At 33.7% G+C, this 24,830-nt stretch overlaps 1 protein-coding gene and 1 long non-coding RNA gene across 3 annotated transcripts in view; one reads left to right on the top strand and one right to left on the bottom strand.

Annotated features, from left to right (window-relative positions):
* LOC118181027 (delta-sarcoglycan-like) overlaps positions 1-24,830 on the bottom strand; it is a 392,038-nt gene that overhangs the window by 223,650 nt on the left and 143,558 nt on the right. The window lies entirely within an intron of this gene.
* LOC146993377 (uncharacterized) overlaps positions 11,306-24,830 on the top strand; it is a 73,479-nt gene continuing 59,954 nt past the window's right edge. Inside the window, exon 1 of the long non-coding RNA XR_015038448.1 lies at positions 11,306-11,409. This is a non-coding gene — a long non-coding RNA (uncharacterized LOC146993377). The remainder of the gene's footprint in view (positions 11,410-24,830) is intronic.

Below are 24,830 nucleotides of genomic sequence, written 5' to 3'. Positions count from 1 at the left end.
AACAAGAAAAATTTAATGTTTACATCCTGATACTTGACATCTCTTCTCCGCTATTATCTTTCCTATTTCGGGAGAAATTTTGTTTGCAGTGATAACTTTCAACGCTGACCCAAGGTGAGCATCATTAATACGGTTTCTAATAGGAGACCTTATTACCTTTCATGACTGAAAATAACTGCTCGCACCGATAAAAGCTACCAAACATGGAAATAATTTCATATGCGAATTTTCGAGTATTTTCAAACCTGGCTGGTAAATATTTGTAAAATTCAGGCATGCCCACTTCAATGAATTTTGATTTCAAATTTTGCTTTCAATGAATTTATCTTTTATTTCACAGCAAAAATATTCTAATTCAAATTTTACTTGGAATATTCTATGTTCGTCAGCGATTTTTCGTTTAATTCTACTACCACTTGGTTTTGATATAGACGTACTGAATACAAAGGGCTGGAATAAACACGGTTAACGTTAAAAAGTTAACAAAAATTTATTCTTTCCACAAGAGATAAATCAAAATGCTGAAATATTTCTTCAAAAATATTCTAACAATATCACAAAATGTCAAACGTTTAGCAAAAATCAATTCAAAACAGAGAAACTAATTCTATCTCACAGCGAAATCGCTACAAAGCAATCACAGCTTTAAGTAAACAAACAGTTCGCTAAAACTACAGCTACTACTGATATGAGTTGTTTGTTCTCGGCTTTTATAAGCTTTATAGTTAATTTCTCGAATATACTGGAAACATCTATAAATATCTGGATTTTTGTGGGTGGCAACAGTAATTACGAGATATTTATTTATTAGGAGATCGGAGATCATCATTCGTTAAGTGGTGTTCGACCCGAGGACATTCACCACTATATGTTTATCAATCCCCTAAGGACCTGTAAAAGTTCGTTAAATTCCATAAACTGGAAAAGTCCTGTGCACTCCAATCCTTCGTTGGATAAGTTATAATAGCAACTAAATTTTGGCATATCTTTTACACGTTATCGTAGACTTGACACAGTATCGTACAATAGTAAAATGAAAAGGATGATAAGGATGAAACAAAATCTAGATTAAATAGTTGAAAATAATAAAATATATACAAGAACTACCATCTAACATTATGATGTATAGTTCTGGGCCGTTTATGCGGCTGTTCGATTAGATAGTCGTACTCCCCTATGTTTTTAATAACTGAGTGCAGGAATCACATTTTTCGTAGAATTTGAATGTAATCTTTAGTAATTCGGCATCTAATGGTAAAATCTTTAAAGAATTATGGATGACAGTGTTCCTAACGAACCACGGAGAGTTCGAGAGGAATCTGAGAGTTTTACTCTGAAAATTGTGAAGCCTTGCTCGGTTTGAACGTGCAGTAGCTGCCCACGACAGAGCGGCATATAGAATTATGGGTCGGATTGCCTGTAGATAGAGTGTTCTTTTAGCGTTGATATTTAACTTCGAATATTTGCACATCAGAGGGTGTATGCTCATTAAGGCACGTTGTGCTTTGTCTCTGATATAATTAACGTGAAATTTGAAAGTTAACTTCTGGTCGAGATAAACACCTAGATATTTTACTTATTTATTAGGTATTAAATGCACGCGGTGTTCTATTTTTAACCTTCCAACGCAGCTGTCTTTTCAAAAATCGTCTGCGTTGCTAAGGCAACATGAAGCAAATCTAATTACAATTTTAAATAAAAAAAAACTAAATAAATAAATAACTATGAAATCCGTATCAATATGAATTAAGTAATAATTAATAATAAAGCAAAGTGCATGCATATGCATGCATCAATATATCGTACAAAACTATGATTGGAAAACTGAGACCATGAGTTCGGCCACATTCGGCTATCGGGGGATGCGTACGAGTTCTGAGTGCACGTGTCCCCCAAAAGCCGAAGGTAGCTGAACGCAAGCTACTCACACGCATTTGTAATTTAAGTAGTGTGTGTGCCAGCTCGCTGTGAGTAATCTAACAACACTGAATAAATTATCGTTAATTACTTAGCAGTAAACATTTAATTTTTTCTTCGTCGATATGTTATTTTATTATTATATATTATTATTTGGCCGGGCCGCAAAAATATTTGTAGCGGGCCGCGAGTTTGACATCCTTGTTTTAGTGTATTGCTTGTTTACACTTTCGAATTTCTTTTCTTTTTCAGACCCTTACTGGGTTGGCAACGCAATGCCAACGAAATGGTTTTAAGTGCTGGTTGCTCAAATAACTAAATTCTAAATTTTAGATATTTGGACAACAAGCACTCTTAATTGAATAATTTTTGCAAAAATTCTTATTTTATTTTCCCCATTTTAACAATTGTACCAACTGTACAATTAAACTTCTAATAAAAACTGAATCTTAGCGACATTTAAATAACATTACATGACAAGATGAATCAGTTTTCAACTGCTGGAAACATATGATTCTGCATTCAGCGAACTATCTCCTGTTCTTATTATCCTTGTATACTCTGTCTAACCACGGCATGCTACGCTTTACATGCGTAACCTCTTGCTCGAACATTAACTTGTTATTTCATGAATTCATACTTCGAGTTATTTATATGCAGAGTATGCATTCTTCATTCAAATTAAAAGATAACGAAATTATGCAGAAAGCATTGCTTTTGCAACGGTTAGCACTAAAAAAAAAATTTTATTTCAGCTGATAGCGCCAGTAAATTATTTCAGTTGCACAACAACACCAATTCGCAGTTTTTTTGCTTGGCTAGCAATCTTTATGAACAACATGCTACAGCAAAAGTGTTTCGTAAACTTTTCTGCAATAACAAAACAAATTGTTGAAGTCTTACAACTTTTACAATCCAAGTTAAGCAATTCTATTTTGGTACAATTATATATTTGTTATAATTGCTGTCATTATTAGTCCAAAGGGGCTTTGTTCCTGAGGGACTATTGTTTTCGTTTTGCGATTTTGAGTCTAATCGCTCTGAATGTCCGTTTCACATTTTATACTGTTGCCAAAAAATATTATCTCCCTGTATTAGATTTGAAGAAATTAAATAATGAAGAGTCTCCATAAATGTATGAATTTTTCTCGCATTGTGATAAAACAACGATACCTACAGCCATTCAATTTTGAATGACGTAATCCTCCTCCGAATATGGCCATCTAGAAGCCCAAATTTGAAATTTGGAATTTGTTTTGTTATCGATTTCATATTTTGTAAAACTTTAACGAATTTTTAATTAACAAACTCAAGAATTTCAAAGCCAGAAATGGCAACTTTGTACAGAAAAAACAGCATCCACATACATTTGGTAATGTTTTCTTACTTAACTTAAGAGTAATTAATACTTAAATGTTAAAAAAAGGCTTTGAACTTTGACGCAGTATTTTAACGTGAGCCTAGTCACAAACGTTTAGGGCCTGTCCCAGATCAAATCTTTTCATCTTTCATTAACTACTCCACTTTAAATATTTCAAATTTCAATAGATAATAGCAGGCTCTGACATTCAACCTTGATATAAGTTTTCCTCTCCGAAACAAAATAAGCCAAATATCTATCAGGTCACACAATCTAAAATTTTAGTTATGTTTCGTCAGTTTTCTTTAAATTACATCTCACCTTACTTAATACTGCGTAGTTAGATAATAGGTACGAAGCGCACAATTAATGGCACTTTTCCGTTCACGTCTTCCACAAAAATAGAGGAAAGAAAGCACTTAAATGAAATAAGGAAAGGGGAAATTAAAGGTTGCGACAGCCAAGGCTTGCAAGGTAATCTAACTTCTAGTTAGACCACACCCTATGATGATGGAGCAGCCAATCACAGCGGAACAGTATGGTAACTAATACGGGTTTGCTCACTGTTGAGTTGAGGTTTTCAGTAATAACTTTATGGCCGAAAAGTTTATTAACTGCTTTAAAAGTTTTTGCTAAAATAGCCAGTTGTACTAAAAGTTACTGAGATTTATTTGCGTAATATATCTTTCTTGTATCTAGTAAGTCATTTAAAATAATTAGATGACACATACGTAAGAAATTTAATATTTTAAATAAACGAAAGAAGGTGTTAGTTAAAAATTGTTGTATTTTATTAACTAGAGATTTACTATTGCTAGAGAGCTATTTATTGTATTTTATTAGCTAGAGAACGAATTATAGAGAAGAAAAGTTAAATAAAGCTAATACACTTGCAGAGAAATCTTAAAATTAAAATGAAACATCTTCCATATCAAGTTAATCATTATCTTCAATTTTCCATAAGCTTTAAAATCCAGACTTGAACATATAAACTTGTTAATAAATATGGGAATTAAAATGCGGCTACACTGAAAAACGTAAGTTTATATCTAAATTAATGAGAATATTTTTATTGGAGCAAGTAGCTAATTACGAATAATCATGACATCTGATTTTCTTAGAAATTTTTAAAAACGTTTATTTCTAGGAAAAACCGCATTAAAAGCTTATAAATAGTTAAAAAATAATCAGATTTTTTTATTAATATAAATGTTTAGATTTGGCTAATTTTCAACACATTATATTCACTGCAATTTACATTACTCTTAATTTATTTTATAATAAATAGCAAAGTTTTCTCCCAGGCTAAATTAAAATTTATTTATTTACTTTTTAATTTTAATCCGGGATCTCCGTTTCGCAAATGACTATCTTAATCAAGATCTTGTCTTACAGACATGGAGCGAGTAAGTTCCCTAACACTGGCAATTCCTAGAGAATGGGCTACCAGAAAGAGGATTTTGTGTATACGAATATCAGCTATTTTTCCCTACTCCTCACGAAGGCATCTCTCCTAAAGCGAAGTAGCCCTTGTATCTTTCGACATAATATCAATTACCCAAAACAAGCCTAATCGCGATATCATTATGTAAATCATTTTAAAAATAAATGATATCACGGTCACAGCGTTGCTTTACTAGAACTCTGAAAATGTTCCAGAAGTTAATACAGACTTTAAAACTTTAACTGATAAACTCAGGGCCCTTTAATTTTGAATAAGAAACGTGCAGCTTTGATTGTTCCTGAATTTTTAGCTTAGAAGCTCCTACATTCAGAGAAGATTATGCTTTGATTATATTTACTTATAGATAAAATAACACGCCACATAACGATATTGGAATTGCTAAGGCAACAAGAATTAGCATATTAGTTACGCCATTCTTTATACCTTAGCATCTAAATAACTCCATAATATTTATTAGATAAAAGATTATTGACCTATTAAAGGTCTAGCTAGGAATTGACAAACATTTTTCTTTACTGTTGCTTTAGCACCTCCAATAACTCCGCTTCATACACTATTTGCAAAATGCACAAATTCTCACAATAAGCTCAAGTTACGTTGAGTTGATGCGTTTTGCGACACGATTGTGCACGATCTGTATGTTGTATACTCTGTTTGTAAAGACAATCAGTACAAGGATGCACCCCGCGGGGTTTGAACCATAGACCTCTCGAATACTCAATTACAAGCGATATCACTGTGGCACGATACGAGCATGTTTTTCATCCGAAAGTTAATCTTTTCTCCTTTCGATCAAGTTTAGTGACGTCAGTTTAGGGAATCGCGAAGAGACAAATAGGCGTTTTCAGCGTTCTGTTTTTAGCATTCATATTCACAAGGTATCTATTCGTACTAAATCGGTGATGCTCTACAACTTTGTGTTTCACTTTTAATTTCTATTGCGGATCGTTTTCGAGATAGGGAGGCTAACTCCGCCGTTCTTCATCAGGTGGCGCTGTAAGTATCTCATCAAGTAGCGCATAACCATTTGACTATACCTAGACACCAGTTTTATGAATACAGTTACAGCCGTTCGGCAGTTAAACGGGTGGTACCGGACTTTAGTGGGCACCCTGTACATGCATATATATACATACAGAGAGAGAGAGAGTAATAAAAATAGAAAGAACGATCGCTAGATAGATAGATGCGTGTGTGTAAATACAGGGTAATTCAAAAATATATGGCAAAAATGTATATATAGGTAGATGGCGATCGAAACTAGAATGCATGTGCGAATATGGTGTGTTGAGGTGGCACAGTGCGCTGTTGAGGGGTAGATAAAACTTTTCTGCTTGCGCAAATAATCATTCACCGCGAGAATTTCGAGCGACATGCATCGCTACACTCACATCGAGCTCGCCAACATGCATATTATATACGAGGACTGGGATGGAAATGGAACATCTGCTCAAAGGAGGTACTTGGAAATTGTTCTCTGTACCTCTCTTAAATATCTGATCCATTTTATCTGCAGCTCCATACATAAAATGTATGACGCTTAGCTCCACATTTGTGTTGTTAAAATCGAACAAGAAATGCCGATTTACGTCATCAGAATGCTTTTACCTAATGTTCAACAGCGGCCTACTGTACTACCGTAACTCGTTATTTCTGCTCACACTTTGCTTTACAAAATATGCTTATTTCAGTCCTTTACATTTACGCCGGAGATTTTTAATCATCCTGTATACACTGTGTCTGCAAAAGCCTTTACTCAAAATCAAGTTTCAGCTAATTTGTGCAATGTTGGTCGTTGACATAGGTTTCCAACGATAAAAATGTTTGAAATAACTTAAATATTTATGAACTGGCATTTTTAAATTTACAAAATGCAGTTTTCTAAAAATTACGAAATTAAATTTTTATACGATTCTCCGGCTCCTATATTCGTATTAAGAAATTAAAATTTATAGTCCTCATAAAAGTAAACTGCCAAAAAAAAGGGGGGGAATTCCCGAACGACATAAATTAATCGAGATATTCTCTTTTAAAGTTGGATTAACATATTCAGGGGCTCTACACAAAATGAAGAGCGAATGTCTGCATTGGTACTCAAGCAAAAATAAAACAGTAGTTTAGAAAATGGTTTCTGACCTTAATAGAATAATTGGGAAGCCTTTTCGTGCAAATTATGGTGAAAGGTATTGATCAATAACTCCCTCCCCCTAAAAAAGATCTCATTCATAGAATGTTGTAAAACTCTTGTTCTAGAAAAGATGGCAGCCTTCAATATTAGCCCATAACTAACGCCTGATATTATTTGCATATATTAAGAATGAAAATTATTTCTAATTTATTTAATTTCTTTATTATTTTAACATTCGAAAGTAATAAAATTTTCAAGGAAATATTAATTGCGTATTTTTAGCATTTTGAAACATATATAAATTACTTGAGTGAAAATTCTTCCAACATAAAAAATTAACGAATATTACTCACTAGTAAATAACAAAAGAATATCAGTAAATGGCAAGTATGTCAGAAAAATCAACGTTAAATCCGTTTAATTTATTTATTAACCGGTATCTCAAGACAAGTTGTAAATGACATCAAATATCCCAAATTTTGAAATTAAATATCTCGAACAATATTTGTGGTTCGGAAGCCAAACATTTTGTGTTTTATTTGTTATACTGGGTATAAAATGCTTCTAAATATAAGTAGAGGAACCGGAGAACCGTATAAAAAGTAAGAATTCGTAATTTTTATAAAATTTAAAAACAACAAAACGTGAATCGTTGTGCTACTTAAAGCGTTTTTGAAACTGAAAGTAGTACGTGTCTTCGACCAGCAGTTGCAAAAATGAAGGCAACGTAAAGACTTTTATGGACACTATCATAAAACTATGTATAAAACATAGTTTAGAGAAACAAATACATTTGAGGTGAAGCAAGAAGCCAACTCAGACTTTAAAGGTAAATTTTAGAGCTTGTCTGTAACATGTTTTCTCGATGAAAACAGTTGTTAGAAAGAAGATTTAGTTTGGAAACCAAAAATTAACTAAAGCATTCCCCCTTCCAAGCATTGTTTCTAAGAAATTTTTTATCAAAATACTTTATACGTTTTTAAAAGTTTTGATTTTAATTTAATAGAAGGTTAAGTTTTACTTTTTTCCGTTATATAACTTTGCGTGTCATCAATTCATAAGTGAAGTATGAAACCTATAAATTTAGAAATTATGCAAGGGAAAACTACCAGCTTAAAAGAAGGCCTTTGGGACTAATTAAAATTAAAATTAAAATATTATCTTACTGTTAAAACGTATTATAACAAAGTTATTTTTCTCATGCTTTGGAACTAATCATCCTCACTGCAATTACCCTCGTCCGTAACTCTGAGCCCAACAATATAAAAACCGAGATACATAAAAGATTCACTTTTATCTGACTGATTTACTTAATTGCAACACTGTCAACTTCAATATCGTAAAGGGTTTTACTGTTCACTTTCTAAAAAGTGACAGAAGCTATTTATACTATTTGCAAGGGATTTTATTTAAGATTGACTGAATTTGCTAGGAAATATTTCTGAGATGCACAATCTATAAATATATTTTACTGCTAATTAAGTAGAAGAACTGCACGAAATTGATGGAAAACAGGATAAAAAAAATATATATCACCTGATCCTTATTCATGACAGCACATTCGTTTGGTTAGTAGTAGCTGTTATTATCGACATAGCAATGACCCCAGACGCATTTCGAAGCTGAGTTAAAAATAACTAATAAAACGAAAAACAACCCGAACACTGCGAATTTTCCCCCTCCGAACCAGACTTTAATATTTCTGAAATTCTTTAAGATTTTATATACCAAGAACCAGGAAAAAAATAAAATATTGACTTGATACACTTTTTGAAGTATAGTAACTGTAGCTAGGAATTCTAAGAGAAAACTCAGAACCACAGAGACTCAAAACTATAGCTGAAGTAAAACTGATTTTATACAAGAAGTAAAACTGATTTCGTGTACAAAGTACACGTGTACAAAGTACATTTTTAATAAAATTCTGTTAATAGTTCAATTTAAATTATGTTGTTGGTATTTAATTTAAATGAATAAATATATTCTTATTGCCGATAATATGTATTCGTAATTTTCTTTACATCAATAAAAGAAACTCTTCTGCTCCAATAGCAGTGTTAGAGCAATATTATAGTTTTGGAAACAAATATTTTATTTATAATAGCTCCTAAGACTATTTTAATTTGGTGAATACCCCTTTTCTGCCTTAAATTTGTTGCATGTTTATAATTCACATTTCTTATTTGTATCACCTCTTAATTAATGTCCATATGCTATACGGCAGTTTCACGTTTCACAGTGTGTGCCTTTATGCAAATGGTAGCACGTCCGACTAGCAATTGAAGGATTCGAAGTTCGAATTATCGTGAGGGCATTGCTGATTTTTAACGTTTCTGTCTTAGAAAAAACCTAATAGCTCTATAGTGTTGCGAACACAATGCCAGTGAAGCAAGCAATTATTTAAAAATAAAATGCAAAACTGAAACAATCCAGTATTACACAAATTGTAACCTAAATAATTAGTAATATAATGTGATAACAACACCTTTAAAAGGAACATCTTTGGAACCCTTCTGTTTAACGTCTAGCTCTGAAGGTTAATTTCTTCTATTTTGAGTCTTGGTATGTTTTGGTATGTGATGTCAACAGAGAAATCTACGGGATCTCATTGCCAAACGTCAACAATGTCTAAGATAACAGACATATCATCCCCATCACTCTTAGAGATCGTACAGCCATATCACATAATCTGGGCCCGGAAACTAGATGTTTTGCAAAGTATCTAGTATTCTCATGCACGGTTAGGTGACATTTGCAACGTCAGGAATTGTCAGCAAGGCGACCAATGTTTTAGCTTTCTTAAACATTGCAGCACATGAATCAGCGCCTACTGTGGTGCATTCGAAGATATACACGAATGCCTCAATTGGTGTGATGTCTTTTCTGATGAATTTTGCTTTTGCTTACAATGACCGAGTCTATGAGAGGAAGCAATGATGGAAACGAATGCCAGAAGCTTTCGTTCTTCATCTTTACATCGGCTTAACACCTGAATTGGCGGTATGTTTTCCGATATATGTATATTTCATAGCATATCCAGACTAGCCACCGTAACAGAACTCAGGTGTTAATGTCCGTGGTTATGCCATATATCCACGTTCTCCAATGCATCGGCATGCATCTTTCAACAAGATAATGTGAGACCGCATGCTTCCCAAGCTATCCCATGTTTCCTCAATACACAAATTACCCGACTGCTGCATCGGCTAGTGAGTTCTGCAGAACTCTCACTAACTGAAAACGTATGGTAGTTGATTGCACAGAGACTATCTTGACAACATCCACCAGTATAGCAGCAAATGAACTCTGATACAGATTTTAAGCCGCATGGTTTGCAATGTCCGTATTTCTCATCCAAAGTCTGTTCGACTCCGTACCCAGCTATATGACAGCTGCTATTTTTTCCAAATGCATATGCTCGGGATACTGATTTCTGCACACTCTATACTAGAAAATTTCTGAAGATTTAATCATTTCATCCTCGTCTGATAGTGTATTTGTAAAATGAATATGATTCTACGAACTGCTTTCCTACACGGTGTAGCAATTTTAATTTACGTAAGCTTGTATTAGATAAATACCTTTAATAAGGTGTTAGATAAAACTATTTTATTATTTCCATTGATTAAAGTTTGAAAAGAGTGCTTCTGAATTCATATTTTTCCGACTTAAAAAGAATTTTGTAAATGTGCATTCAAAAAAAACTGCATGAATAGCATTCTTTATAATTACTAATACACGGTACACCAGAATATTACTTAAGAAGGCCCTTTTTTAATTACTTCGTCTACGAAAAGTTGACTTATTGCTCCTTTTTTTCCTCTACGAATCCACATAAAGATTTAGAGTATATGAAGTTTCACTAAATTGTCTCACGTGACCAAACTCGCAGAAGCCTTAAAGTATACCTATCTGATTCATTTTTTGAAATGGAAATATAGGTCTACGGGCAGTCATATAAGAGATATTTAGTCGCGCTGGCTCTCTGAAACACCCTTGATAAATAATTATTTTAAATAGAATCCGCAGCGAAAAAAAATTACTTAGCAGAATTTAAATAAATTTAAGTATATGATTAAAAATTAATGAAGATAAATAATTCGCAGTGTTTCGAAAATTTGTTTTTTGATTCGGGTTTGTTTGATTTTGTTTCGCATTCCACTCTATTGTGCAGTCAATTTCATTCCCTTAACTACAATGCCGATCTTCATTTAGCTTTAAATGCATAAAGAACTGATGATATAGACGTCAACTTTATCTGACAACCTAGAATAAATGCTCATAACAGAGACAAATGTACGGTACAATCATGTGAAATAGAGCTATCAAATTATTTCATCAAAAGCAATGTAATTTACTAATAGGAGGATATGAGCTAGACCATCAGACAATTAAATAAGGGAAATATTTAGTGTGTTATAAAGAGGAGAGGAAGCCCGTCAACGTCTCCTTTACTGTCAGTATGGCAATGTTATCCGCCTGACAGGGAGCGAAGAATAATCATGTCCTGAAAGCTGATAGGGTCCTCGTTCGATTGTCGTAAGTTTTGTTACTTCTTTTCCCACTTTTTTCTGTGCTTCGTTCTAAAGGATGTGATAATGTAAAAGAATGATGAGTCCAAGAAGCTTACTATTCAACTATAATTTGCCGAATCGCCCACTTGTGACACAATTTTACTGGTTATCGGAATAAAAGATAAGCAGGTATTTAGTGTGCCAGTAGTTTTTTCCCCATTTTAATGATCACATAACGTAATAATTTTAAAGAACGCTGGATTTACGGGGATACCTTCAAAGAAAGCCTTGTGACAAATATAAATCAATGAACTACTTTCTTTACCCATTTTCTGTTTCTCGCATAGATATGTGAGGAGAGATTAACGTTGTTTTTTGCAGTGCACCTTTTTATGTCCGAAGATGCATTCTTTTGCATATTATTTTTTGACATTCGAAGAGGGGTTGTAGAAACATTAGGTTTATTTCGAAGCAAAAGACTTGAAAAATGAGTAATCGCCTTCTCCGAGAATCGAACCGCGTACCTCTGGAATACGCGCCCAGCGTGCAGACCACCCCACCACGAACTCATGCCAAGAAGGAGGGAGAAATACCTTATATATTCCCCTTTTAAAGGGTCACTGGGGTTTTTAGGGCACGCAATCGCCAAACCCTGTGTGTGGAGAATCATCATCCACCAACTTTTAGTTTGGGCGCCACTTGTATAGACATTAGGTTTATTTCGAAGAAAGAGACCTGAAAAATGAGCAAACGCCTTCGCCGGGAATCGAACCGCGGACCTCTGGAATACGCGCCCAGCGTGTAGAACACCTCACCCCGAAGGTATGCCAAGAAGGCGGGAGAAATATAGTGTGAATACGAGCTATTTTCCCTAAGAAATTCTTCAGCGACAGCGTCCTTTCCTTTACGCAATTAGCTTTTATATTCTTTGCCACAATCAGCTAATTTTGAGTATTAGAAAAGGCAGTATGAGCAAAATACTGAAGAACGCAAAAGCGTAATTACAAATTTCAATTATATTCAAAAGCGTCTCCTGAACTCAACTAGTTTAGAAATATTACCATGTAATTAAGTTATAAAATGCCCTCTCATACATCTGGCGCATAGTTGAAATGAGGTTCATATTCAAATTCAGGTATTTTAACTACTTCTTCACTAATTTATTAGGATTTTAGGGTTTAAAACCGAGTTTGAACAACATACTTTATCTAAATGAAACTCCTCTCCGATTACATTTAGTAAAGGTATAACATTTCCAATAATGAGTTACTGTTCTTACATAATGTACATATTTCAGAATGAAATATTCTAATCGAAGTTAAAACCTCTTTAACACGTGCAAAAATGTTGATCCAAAAAATCATCAAACTTCAATGATAAGACTGAAATTAATTTACATGTACTTACTTTTAATGTTAAATAAGTAATATTAGCCACATAATCGAGACTGTCCAATATTTAATATTCAGCTAGTATTGCTTAATTAGAGTTGCTTGGGTCGGAATAGAGGTATGTTTAAATATCGTGTTTCCTCGCATATTTGTCCACTCTTTTCTACTAATTTTATCTTCCGAAATTCGAGAGGGAGAAATTGTGCGAATAAATTAGTTTCTGAACAACTTGGTTACAGTAAGAACGTAAATGAAAAGAAGTTATGGATAAACTACAGATAACTAGCACAACCATTATTTCGTTTAAAGAAACTTACATTTTAATACAGAGCAGTATTACATAATACAGTTACATAGTAATATTAACATTGCAATATTTGTAATACGATATCTTCATTTCTCCTTTCCGGTAACTTCAGTCTCGTCCGTTCTTATTGCTGTCTCTAGTACTCTTTAGGCGTCAAATCATTGAGAAAAGAGAAAATTATGCGAATATTTTTTTAATTTTTAAAATGTTGCGCTAAAAGCTGGGGAGAAACATACACATGAGGAAACACGGTATATATAATATCAGAAGCTTATACCGTCAGCATGCATGTTAAAATACTGAAATTTCAAAATATGCTAATAGTGTCTAATTACGGAAAATATCAGAGAAAACATTTAAACTGGAACTTCAATAATACAATTAGACATTTGATAGCATTAATATTACTTGATTTTTATATTTGCTGCTTAATACCTGGAAGCGATTATTTTAATTTTTTAAACAATTTGCTATCGAAGTGCAAAACTTATACGTAAACTGTTGCTGTTACCAAGATCAAACTCAGCTCCCAATATGCGTAAACTGTTGCTGTTATCAAGATCAAACTCAGCTTCTAACGTAAGAGTCTAAAGTTATTGTCCTGGTACAATGAGGCAAGATTTCTCAGATGCCTAATTTAATAATATGATGATACAGTGCTTTGATGGGATGGTCTTCTAATGCAGTTGATTTAGAGACCCTCATTTATTTTCGATTTCACACCTTTATTAGTAAATGAAATATTCACGATCTTTTATTTCGAACATCCACACTGAAAAAGAAATAATTTTCAAAAGCTCCAGTTGTTATTAATAAACTCAGTAAGTATTTCTACCAAGTATTTACTCGCTTAAAATTATATTGTTAATATATCTAGTAAACCTAAATTATTGACTTAAAAATTTATTACTGATAAATCGAATAAATCTTTCCCCAAATTATTTATTAAATAACAACGAAACACCTTTAAAAAGATAGCAAACACATATAAAATAAAAGTTTTTTTAAACATTTGCGACGTGTTTTGTAACATATGTGTATCATAAGAGATACATAATGTTATTGGCCTTGAGTGATTTTATAAGACGCTTATTGTAAGAAATTGAAAATACAGATACAATTAATTTATTTATTATCTATTTAAAAAATGAGATTTTAAAATGCATATGAGATCACAGTAAATTCTATGTGCCCCCCCTTTTTTGAGAATCCCTGATCAAACGAATTGGAACCGTGAATCTGTGATTCATAAGAAAACAGCATTATATTATGTTGCATTACAATTATCTTCTCCATTCCTATACTTTATGTACTTAATTTTTGTTTTCTTTTTGGTTATATTTTGAACTCTGGCCTTTTCTTATACGAAGTATGTGTTTCTGTTTGGCAATAAAGGCTTTATAATTACTAGAAGCAAAATACAGAAGGCATACATTCTCAAATAAAATATTATGATAAGTCGATTTCAGTTACTTTAAAGTAAATATTATTCTAGAAGCAATTCTTTGAAATCTACATTTTGAATTAAAATCAATCACTGGAATGCTAACTTTATTAAGTTAGAAGAAGAAAATATTCTTGATTATTTTAGTCTAATTAGAAATTTCCGCAAGAATAACTCAAAATCTTACTAATTCTTTGTTCGGAATTCTTATTTGCACATTATGCAATCAGGAGTTGTCTAACTAAGCAGCTAGAAGCTAGCTTGAGAAATAAAAAAACACTGATAAAAAAGAATTTCAAACTTCAATCGAACCTAGTAATAAACTTTATTCCTTTCTGAGACAATTTACATTCTAAAATTAGAACCTAATTTTCTTGAGAAAACAAATGGTTAATTTAGTTGAGTTCCACAGTGAATGTACAAAATCTAAAGCAAGGCAAAATCTAAATGAAAAGAAAATTGAAGGCAAATAATGGAATTCACTCATTTGCTTATTTTCTAACATACTTCCTTATTTATTAGATAAAGAAGGAATAAAATCAAATTTTTCTACTGCTCACAAAGAAGCGTTGCAGAAATTGTTTTGAAACAAAGTCTATTTAAGAAGTACCTAACATATAATCTTTTAACATCATGCAACAATTTTTAAAATGCATGCCATGGTAATGTGGAAAAGTTCTTGTTTCTAATAATTACATACAATAATCACATAAAGAGTTTATTAACAGAATTAAAGTATTTGTACATTTTTTGTTGTATGTCTAAATTAAATATAAATTAATATTTCGTATGCAGATTATTTTGTTTTTCCAATATCACGTAATATTCAGGGAGTAGACATCCATATTCGAAATGAAATTCAATGACGAGGACTTGCATTAAAGCTTTTGTTTAAACATCGCATTTGGATAAATTTTGTTAAATTATTTTGCAACAGTTATTAAGCTTCCTCTAATGCATGAGGGCCCACCAGCGGCCGAGCGGTAAAGTCGCTGAACACTGGTAGTTCGGTCCGAGGTTCGAATCCCGCGAACGGGCTGGCTGCATGGGCGTTTTCGTGGTTTTCCCCATGTGTAACGTGTATACGAGCCAGTTTCCCTTAGAAAGTCCTCCACGAAAGGCATCCCTCCCCTTAGGCAGATAGCCCTAGTGTGCTTTGCCATAATTGAATACACCACCACCACACCTCTAATGCATGATAATATAAATTAGAATTTATGTTAAAGAAAAGTTGGACATTTGAGAAACATAACATTTTTGAGCGAAAAATTTAAAGTGCGCAACTAATTTTTATATTTCAAGAACTAAAATTTACCCTGAAAAAAATACGATATGTAATACATTGATTTTGTTATTTTATTGTGTGTGTGTGATTATGGTAAAGCCTCGAGGGCTATCTGCCTAAGGGGAGGGATGCCTTCGCAGAGAACTGCCTAAGGAAAACTGGCTCGTATACACGTTACACATGGGGAAAACTATGAAAACGCCCATGCAGCCAGCCCGTTCGCGGGATTCGAACCTCGGACCGAACTACCAGTGTTCAGCGACTTACCTCGGACCGAACTACTAGTGTTCAGCGGACCGAACTACCAGTGTTCAGCGACTCAGATAAAATTAATTTATTTATTATCTATTTAAAAATGAGATTTTAAAATGCATATGAGATCACAGTAAATTCTATGTGCCCCCCCTTTTTTGAGAATCCCTGATCAAACGAATTGGAACCGTGAATCTGTGATTCATAAGAAAACAGCATTATATTATGTTGCATTACAATTATCTTCTCCATTCCTATACTTTATGTACTTAATTTTTGTTTTCTTTTTGGTTATATTTTGAACTCTGGCCTTTTCTTATACGAAGTATGTGTTTCTGTTTGGCAATAAAGGCTTTATAATTACTAGAAGCAAAATACAGAAGGCATACATTCTCAAATAAAATATTATGATAAGTCGATTTCAGTTACTTTAAAGTAAATATTATTCGAGAAGCAATTCTTTGAAATCTACATTTTGAATTAAAATCAATCACAGAATCGCTCGGCCGCTGGTGGGCCTTATGGTTTATTATTAGCAAAGCATTCAGAATTGAATTTTCTTAATATACTAAACAGTGTTTATTTTAATAAACAGTAATATAAACTAAACGGAAATTCAAACAATATCGAATTCTGTGAGCCGATCTTATCTGAACTATACTGAGCAGATAACAGTAAAGTACTTAAAGTTACATGTATACTTAGTAAGTACTTAATATTATAAGTATACTCTCTTTATCTTGTTTTAAACAATTCATAAATGTGCTCATTTGTATTTCGATGAAACGTTAGAAGAAAAATCAGCATTTAATCTTATACTCAGTAGATAATAGTATAGTACTTTAAATTACATGTATACTTAGTAAGTACTTAATATTATAAGTATACTCTCCTTATCTTGTTTTAAACAATTCATAAAAGTGCTCATTTGTATTTCGATGAAACGTTAGAATAAAAATCAGCATTTAATCTTATACTCAGTAGATAATAGTATAGCACTTTAAATTACATGTATACTTAGTAAGTACTTAATATTATGAGTATACTCTCTTTATCTTGTATTAAACAATTCATAAAAATACTCATTCGTATTTCGATGAAACGTTAGAATAAAAATCAGTATTTAACCATGGTTTAATATATGGGCATCATTGTTGAAAAATAAATGCTGCTACGTATAGAAAGATGGTATATCCAATTATTGCGCCGACTAACATCTTTGCTAAAACGACTGACCCCCAGCACCTCAGAATTGTAAAATAGCTAGCTGTTCAGTCTATCAAACAAGTGTAACAAGTCACGAGTGCGGCAGGAATACTATGGCATCCCATACCATAGCACAAAGTTGCCAGACATGTGTGAAGACCAATAATGCAAAGACACCTTCAAATATCGTTGCGAAATCACCAGACGCGAATTCAACCATCCTGGTGCTGCAGATCGAAGCCAGATTTGCCCGACAATGTCATAACATTTACATTTCTGTTTTTGACTATCACTGCAATCACAGGCAACCATCAGTACAATCACAGATACTTGTGTTGTACAATCGGAAGTGGCCAAAATAATTCGAGCCTTTCAAAAGTCTTTTCGTATATCAGAGTACATCAAAACTCGTGGTTAGGTTTATTTTATCTGACAATCGAAAATCACACGAAGGCCATCTGCATAAGTAAAGGGATACTTTTGTGGAGGAATTTTTAACGAAAACTGGCTTGTCTCTACCCTACACTTGGGAAAATCCGCGAAAATGCTCATGCAGCCAGCTTGTACGGCTGAAATCGAATCCGGGTCAAACTACCACTGTTCAGCGACTTTACTACTCTGCCACTGGTGGTCTCATTGAAATCCATGTGCAAAGTCTTGTTGGTGTAGAAATACACCCTACGTTTTGAAGCAGAGTTGCTGATTAGTTGCATGATGTGCTGTAGCTTAGAGAGAAAATGTCTTTCCTGTAAATTATTGGTCCAGATCTCCTGTCCAGAATTACTGATCTCGACCTTTGTGACACTAAATCTTTTCCTGCTGCAATGGAGTTTTTAGACTCTTCTCTGCCCCCCCCCCAAAAAAGGCTTTAGAAGAGAAAATGTATTTCCATTCTTATATGTTTAGATACAATGACACGAAAATCTCATCTGGAGTTCATAACACATCCCGATAAAATTGAAATACGTTGGAATTCTATTACCAATTTGCGCATATTTTTAAGTTTTCTAATGGAATCTCATGAATGTTTCTAATTGGTATTCCGATCAGTATAACACACCATCGAACAGAAAAGAAGTTGACGAACCACGCTTAAAATCTCTCGAAATCTACCGTTCAGAGTTTAAAGATTGGGGTTAGATCTATCTCGTATCTGTCAGCTCAAAAAGCCTCGACTCAAAATTTAGAGAGACCAGTGTAAAGAGAAAAGTAGTACTATAATGAGGAGAACTATAATCTCATTTTAAAATTCCTCAATTCGTTAACAATTCTCAAATTAATACCAAATCTTTACCAGAGCTTCGCATTATGCATCCATAACAGTTTGTTTTGCAAGGGTCTTTTGAAAGTTAGCCAAATTCTAATCATATCATCCTCTGAAAAGACCATGACAGTGCTGCAGTAAAATTCTTGCTCGCTTTACATTTCCACCCATCGTTCCATTACTAAGCGCGTTAATCGTAGTTCTGGAATGAAATCGCATTCCGCCGATAAATCATCATATTAGAGAATACTTACGCTACTGCTACTATAAAAGAACGTTACAATTTAGTCCACTGCTCTCCCATGGATGATCTATTCACTGTGAAGCAAAGCGTCTTGTTCTTTATAAAAAAGCACTTAGATTCCGAATTCAGCCGAAACTCCGTGTAAATAATATTAAAGTTGTAGCATAATAAATTCTTTAAGAAAATTAAAGGTCTCAAGTTCTTGCGGCGTTATACTCCTCATGTTTGTGTTCTTGTATGGTTGTTAAAAGTCCTTTCTGTCGGTGGATTGTCATTTTCTTGAACCCTTACTTTCACTTAAATATCACTATGTCTATTTATTAGAGCAGAAAACCTGTTGAACGGCTTGTGAATATTTCAATAAAGTATGATGTAAGCCATCTGCGCGCAAGAAAGGGAAACATTCGAATGCTTTGCAACGATTCTTTGCTTTCTCTTCTTACACTGATTATACGAGCGTTACTGGAGAGCACGATTTCCATATTTGATGCGTTGCTAATGATTTACATATCCTTCCACGATCTACGCATAGCACATATCGGATCGACTGAATACTTCCTTCCTATTGTTACACTCGTGAGTATTTATTTTATTTTGACTCACAGTTAATTTTTAGTTAAAGCTACTTTCCTTTCACTGTCCTTTTGCCCAGGCTTTTCATGCCAGACTGTAAAGTAGATAGCGTGCTTTTATTTAGATTAAGTGAGAAAGACGTGCTATTTAAGTGACGGTTTCGCAAGTTGGTTTTTAGAGCATGTTCTGCCTGCTTGAAGCCACCGTTGTTACCGTGACTTAACAGCGATTTAATTCTTTAGCGGTGAGTGCTTCTAGCCATTAGGCTTACCCCGCCGGCTCCTACGACCAACAGGCTTCCTGCGCGTTTATTTTATTCTGTGAGGCGTTAGGCTAGTCTAAATTACATTTTATTTTAAGCTCAACATTACTTGTTTTAAGTTAAGCCTGAAGTGCTGGCTTACGTAAACCCAAGCGGGGTCGACTGCCAATTCGTTGTGATCGAATAAAAGAGCTATTTATACCCTTCTTCTGACTTTGTGTGCCTGATGTTAAAGACCTGAGGATAACTCCTCTACAATCTTTCTAGAGCTCGTGAGTTTAGGTTATAAAAGCATACCAGTCTCTACGCACTATTCACGGTCAGTAGAGTATTACATGATGTTATCGCATAAATTAAATGCTTAAACTTTTAATCTTTTATTATGAGCTGTAAATGTTTTAAGTATTCAAGGAAAAAGATAATGCAATGTTTCAAAACAAGATTTGAGGAGATTATTCTGTCTCTGATCTAAATTATAAGTATAAAATTGTATATTTCTTACCTAAGTGGTAAATATTTCTCATGGCTGTTATATGGAAGGTTTTTCTTTTAAATCATTCTTGAAAGCAATTAACTATCATATAAATAATAGTGAAAACCGAATATTTCACTAGCCATTCAATTCAATCAGTTTCATAATTCTATTGAATATGTACTTGCGGCTTTTAAATGTGATACACAATGAACGAAGCGCACAATAAACATTAAATTTACTTAGGTAGAACATGTTAGGATGTGCAAATGATTGCCATTCTGCCCATACGAAAATTACAGGCAAGAGCAATAACACCTCAAAACAGTATAAAAAGGAAGATTCAAATGACAATTTTCATTCAAAAATCTAATTTACTACTTGGGTTTCGTTCTGGCAGTAGCGTTATGCCTTCTGTGACAAAGATCCAATGGCAGAATAAATTACCATGCGAATTTTCAATCGATGATTACAGGAGGACCCTATAAAGTGACGTACAGAATCTCAGTGTTCCCCGTTCAACAACGTTCTAGACGATAGACATCTTATCCGTACCGGGGTAATATAGCAATATAGCATTTGCAGAACCGGAAATCTGGGTCTACTGCATGGCACTTAGTATCCGCAGGTACAGTGAGACGACATTTGAAACGCCACGCATTGTCAGTAAAGCGGCCAATGTCTCGGCTTTTCTTACCGTTACAGCACAAGAATCAGAGTCTACAATAGTCTTTAACGACGTACATCGGATGTATCAACAGCGTAACGTCATCGTTTTGAGACAAGTCCGGCGTTTGCTTACATGATAATGATGTATCCACGAGTGGTCGCATAGAAAAAATGAACATTGGGAGTTTACTTTCTTCCTCCTCACAACAGCCCAGGAATTGGATTGATGGTATGAGATACCATTGGGTACAAATCTCATTTACCTCTAGCCTGCGTATCTGGCTCTTTGACGGACACTGTTTAGTTACAGATTACTTAGTGTCTATGCCTAAGCCAAGTTTTCGGAGTCTCAGTTGCCCAGGCTTTGAAAACAAAAGTTCGATATTGCATGCTACCCACGTTGCTCTGCCTTTCTTCAGTAGGCAGTGTGTTTGACTCCTGCCTTGGCCAGCGCATTTTCCAGATCTGTCACCAACAGAAAACGTTTGGTTAGTAGTTGCACCGTGACAGGTACGATATCACTTGTCAGGCAGAATGACAAATTAATTGCCGTTAAAGAGCTGAAGGCACATCGATTTATGATACCTATAGCTACCAACCGAAGTTTGTGCGACAGTATACCCTGCCGTATTACAAATGCTATTTTTACCACAGGCCGATATTCGGCGTAATAATTTCTGCATATTCTCTACTTCACAATTACCTGCAATTTTAATTCTTTCATCTTTCTGTTATAGTACTTTTGTAAATTAAGTATGATTTTGCTATTTGGTTTCTCTCGAAGGGTGGCAATTTTAATGTCAGTAGTGTAATTTTATTGTAACCAAAATATTGATTTCGCTTTATTTATTCTTAGCATTTATCGAATACTTTATCTTGTTGTATCTTTTCTTTTCTCAGATAGCTGTATATGATTAACAATTTCTTGTTCTCATGAAACGAACATATACTGTCTATTTTGTGATGTTCTGATGCGAACAAAATTTATATTAATTAACAAAACTAAGAGTATATTTCTAACTAACTAATAATAGTAATAACTAACTAATATATTTCAGGTATTTGGTTATCAGCAGTAGACCTGAGAGCGAGTATTTGACATTATAAACCACTAGTGCTAAAATTCTAATAAACAATATAAATTTATTGTCGTCATATAGAAATTAGCAATATGCTCAAAATATCTTTATGACCTATTATATCACTATTTTCTTTTTTCGCGCAATGAACCTATAGAAGTATAGATGTCTAATAATTTCCATATCTCTAGTATTCAAACAATAGAGAATATTGAGTCAAATAATGGTTAACACAAAGTCACACTAAATTTAAATAACCATTAAGCCTTTAAATTTAGTGAAGTTAGTATAACAATACAATATGCAACTGAGATCCCTCCGTCAGAGGAATTTGGACTCAATTCTCATTCTGATGAGTTCTAGGAATCTGCATAATGTGAGATGACGAAATTTATCACTTTTGACTAAGCAATTAACAATGCCAAAGCTGTTTCAGTATCGATTAATACAAATATTTGCTTATTGCACCTCCTTAGCAGAAAAGGGGATCAATCATGTAAATTAGCTGGAATCAATTAATTGAAATATTTATCTACTGTAATTCCAGAGCACATGCAGATTAAATTAACATCATTCTGGCTTGAGATCCGCTACTCACTACTGAGATTTACTCTCCAAGTAAATAACAAAATTATTCCTCTTTAACGAGGCACTATTTTACAGATAGTATGTTGCTAGATAATGAATGTAGCTCAAAACTGTTTAGCCTGAAACCGAAGAACATAATCGGAATCAAGAACAATTTAAGGTAACAGTGCAGTCTAATTCTGAACAAAAAAATACATTACGCTAAAAGTATTCTGTATAGACGCTCAAATGAAAGTAAAGAAATAAAAAATAATACAAAGCTAAAAGCAAATATAACTCCTCAATTTTAAATATGAAACGCATGGAATATATATACATATATTCCTAAAACGTAAAATGGTACTTTAAATGTTCTTAATCCCGTTCTAGAACATTTTGCTGTTGTTTCAAAAGGTTGGATGCTTAATATATTTATCGGGTATTGCCAATATCTATAGACCATATAGCTGTGTCATCACTTAGAATGTTGTTAATGCACTGTATGAGGCGACTAGTCTTATCTCCTGAACAATAGCGAAGTTCCCTCCCAATTTTTATGGAGAACAGCTCGGAGTGACGGAAATCAGGGTCTTCACCAATCTTCCCCTACCACCAAACCTTTTGAGAGGACCTTCGTCTCACCAGTATTTTCATTGCCCCTATTGCTTGACAGAACAATATACGCTTACAAACATCTAAGCCTTCTCCAGGAATCAAACCTGGAACCAACGATGCGGAATCCAGCAGCGCTAACTATTATAACGATCAGAGATTATAACGTTCTAAAATATCTTAACCTTTCTAGAGTATTTTAATTAAGTAACATAGTATCCTTTTATTTGAAGAGTACAGTCAATTCTACTTTTCGTCAGCCCTGACCGGGATGTAAATGAAATACGTATTAAAAGAACTGAGTTCTTGAAACGTGGACAGAAAACTTTGCCAGCGACGCTAAACGTATTATTATTTCCTCCCCCAGTTCTGCGACTTAACGCTATCCGAGGATAGGGTTTCTGCTAGCGGAAACACTTACACATTTAATTAGATTTGAAACAATACTTTAGGCTTCTGCACTGGGAATGTCCAGCATTTTATTTTACTTCGAATTTTAATCACATTCTATGTTATCTGTAATCTCGCAAGTTGCGGAGTTTTAAATTATAAGCACAAATCGTGTTCAGTTAAATAAAAAGGTTATTCAAGCCCTCTTCTGTATCTGTAGTTACTTTTACAGATGGCTCGGTAGATTGCATGACCAATCTTAATAGGATTCAAGAAATTAAGTTAATTAAAGAGGGGAGGACTACACTTTCAGATATGGACTTAAATACTAGTCACTGATTATAAAAGAGTGATGTACCATATCATTATCCTTATATAATCACGTGTAACTTTAATTACAAATTAATGGTGAATATAACTGACGTAAAGAGTTTTCAGTATTTGAATTAGTCTGAAAATGGAATGCATTACTTTACATATAAGATAAAAGTGAAGCACACCTCAAATAAATCAAAAAAGTGAAGCAACAACCTGTGTTAGTCGTAGATTTTTAGCATAAACACGCTATAAATTTCGATGGCGAACAAAGTCACTCTTCATCAGAAGCAAAGAATTCTGCAATGAAAAAAACCAAGTTACGAACATATTTATACCCTAAGGAAGTTGAAAGAGACGAGAGAATAGTGTCATCTGTTGGTAAAGGTAAAATCTGCAACTGAAAAACCAAGTTACGAACATATTTATACCCTAAATAATTATTTCTACTAATAGACGGTGCCACTCTCTCGACTTCCTCGGGGTATAAATATGTTCGTAACTTGGTTTCTCAGTTTCCGAAATCTTAGCTCTTGATGAAGAGGGATTTTGTTCGCCATCGAAATCGGTAGAGTTATGCTAAAAATCTACGCCTAACACAGGTTGTTGCTTCATTTTTATACTTTAAATATAATTTTAAATTACTAATGAGTGTTGGATTTAAACGTACACTAATACTAGTATGTATTGAGAAATCTACCTTGATTAACATATATTCATAGATTATATCCTATAGTTCATGAACTAGCTTTAGCTCTATATTCAGTTTGTTAACTACATTAAATGGCCATCTGTTATTACCATTTCAATCGCTAATAAAGTTTAAATTATGATTTGACTATTAGTAAACATAAAATGAGCTATCTGATCGAGCATGACACGGGAGCGTTTTTAAGTACCTGTTTCTAGTTAAACAGCTAAATTATTAAGCATTTTTGAATTCCCTTTAATCAGAGCCACTGAAAAGGAATTTGTAACTATGGTGTTCATCTCGATTATCATGCATACTTTTATTTAAAAAAAGGTATTGTTCCTGGTCGGTAGAGTGTTAACAATCTCTACTGAATACGCGCTTTACGCAGCTAAAACAAACGCACGTTTAATGTCTGAATTT

Source organism: Stegodyphus dumicola, chromosome X1 (genome assembly GCF_044657685.1).
Source record: "Stegodyphus dumicola isolate Sdum_Otavi_A_Nest chromosome X1, ASM4465768v1".
Lineage (NCBI taxonomy): Eukaryota > Metazoa > Arthropoda > Arachnida > Araneae > Eresidae > Stegodyphus > Stegodyphus dumicola.
This window is presented reverse-complemented; position numbering and strand designations above follow the sequence as displayed.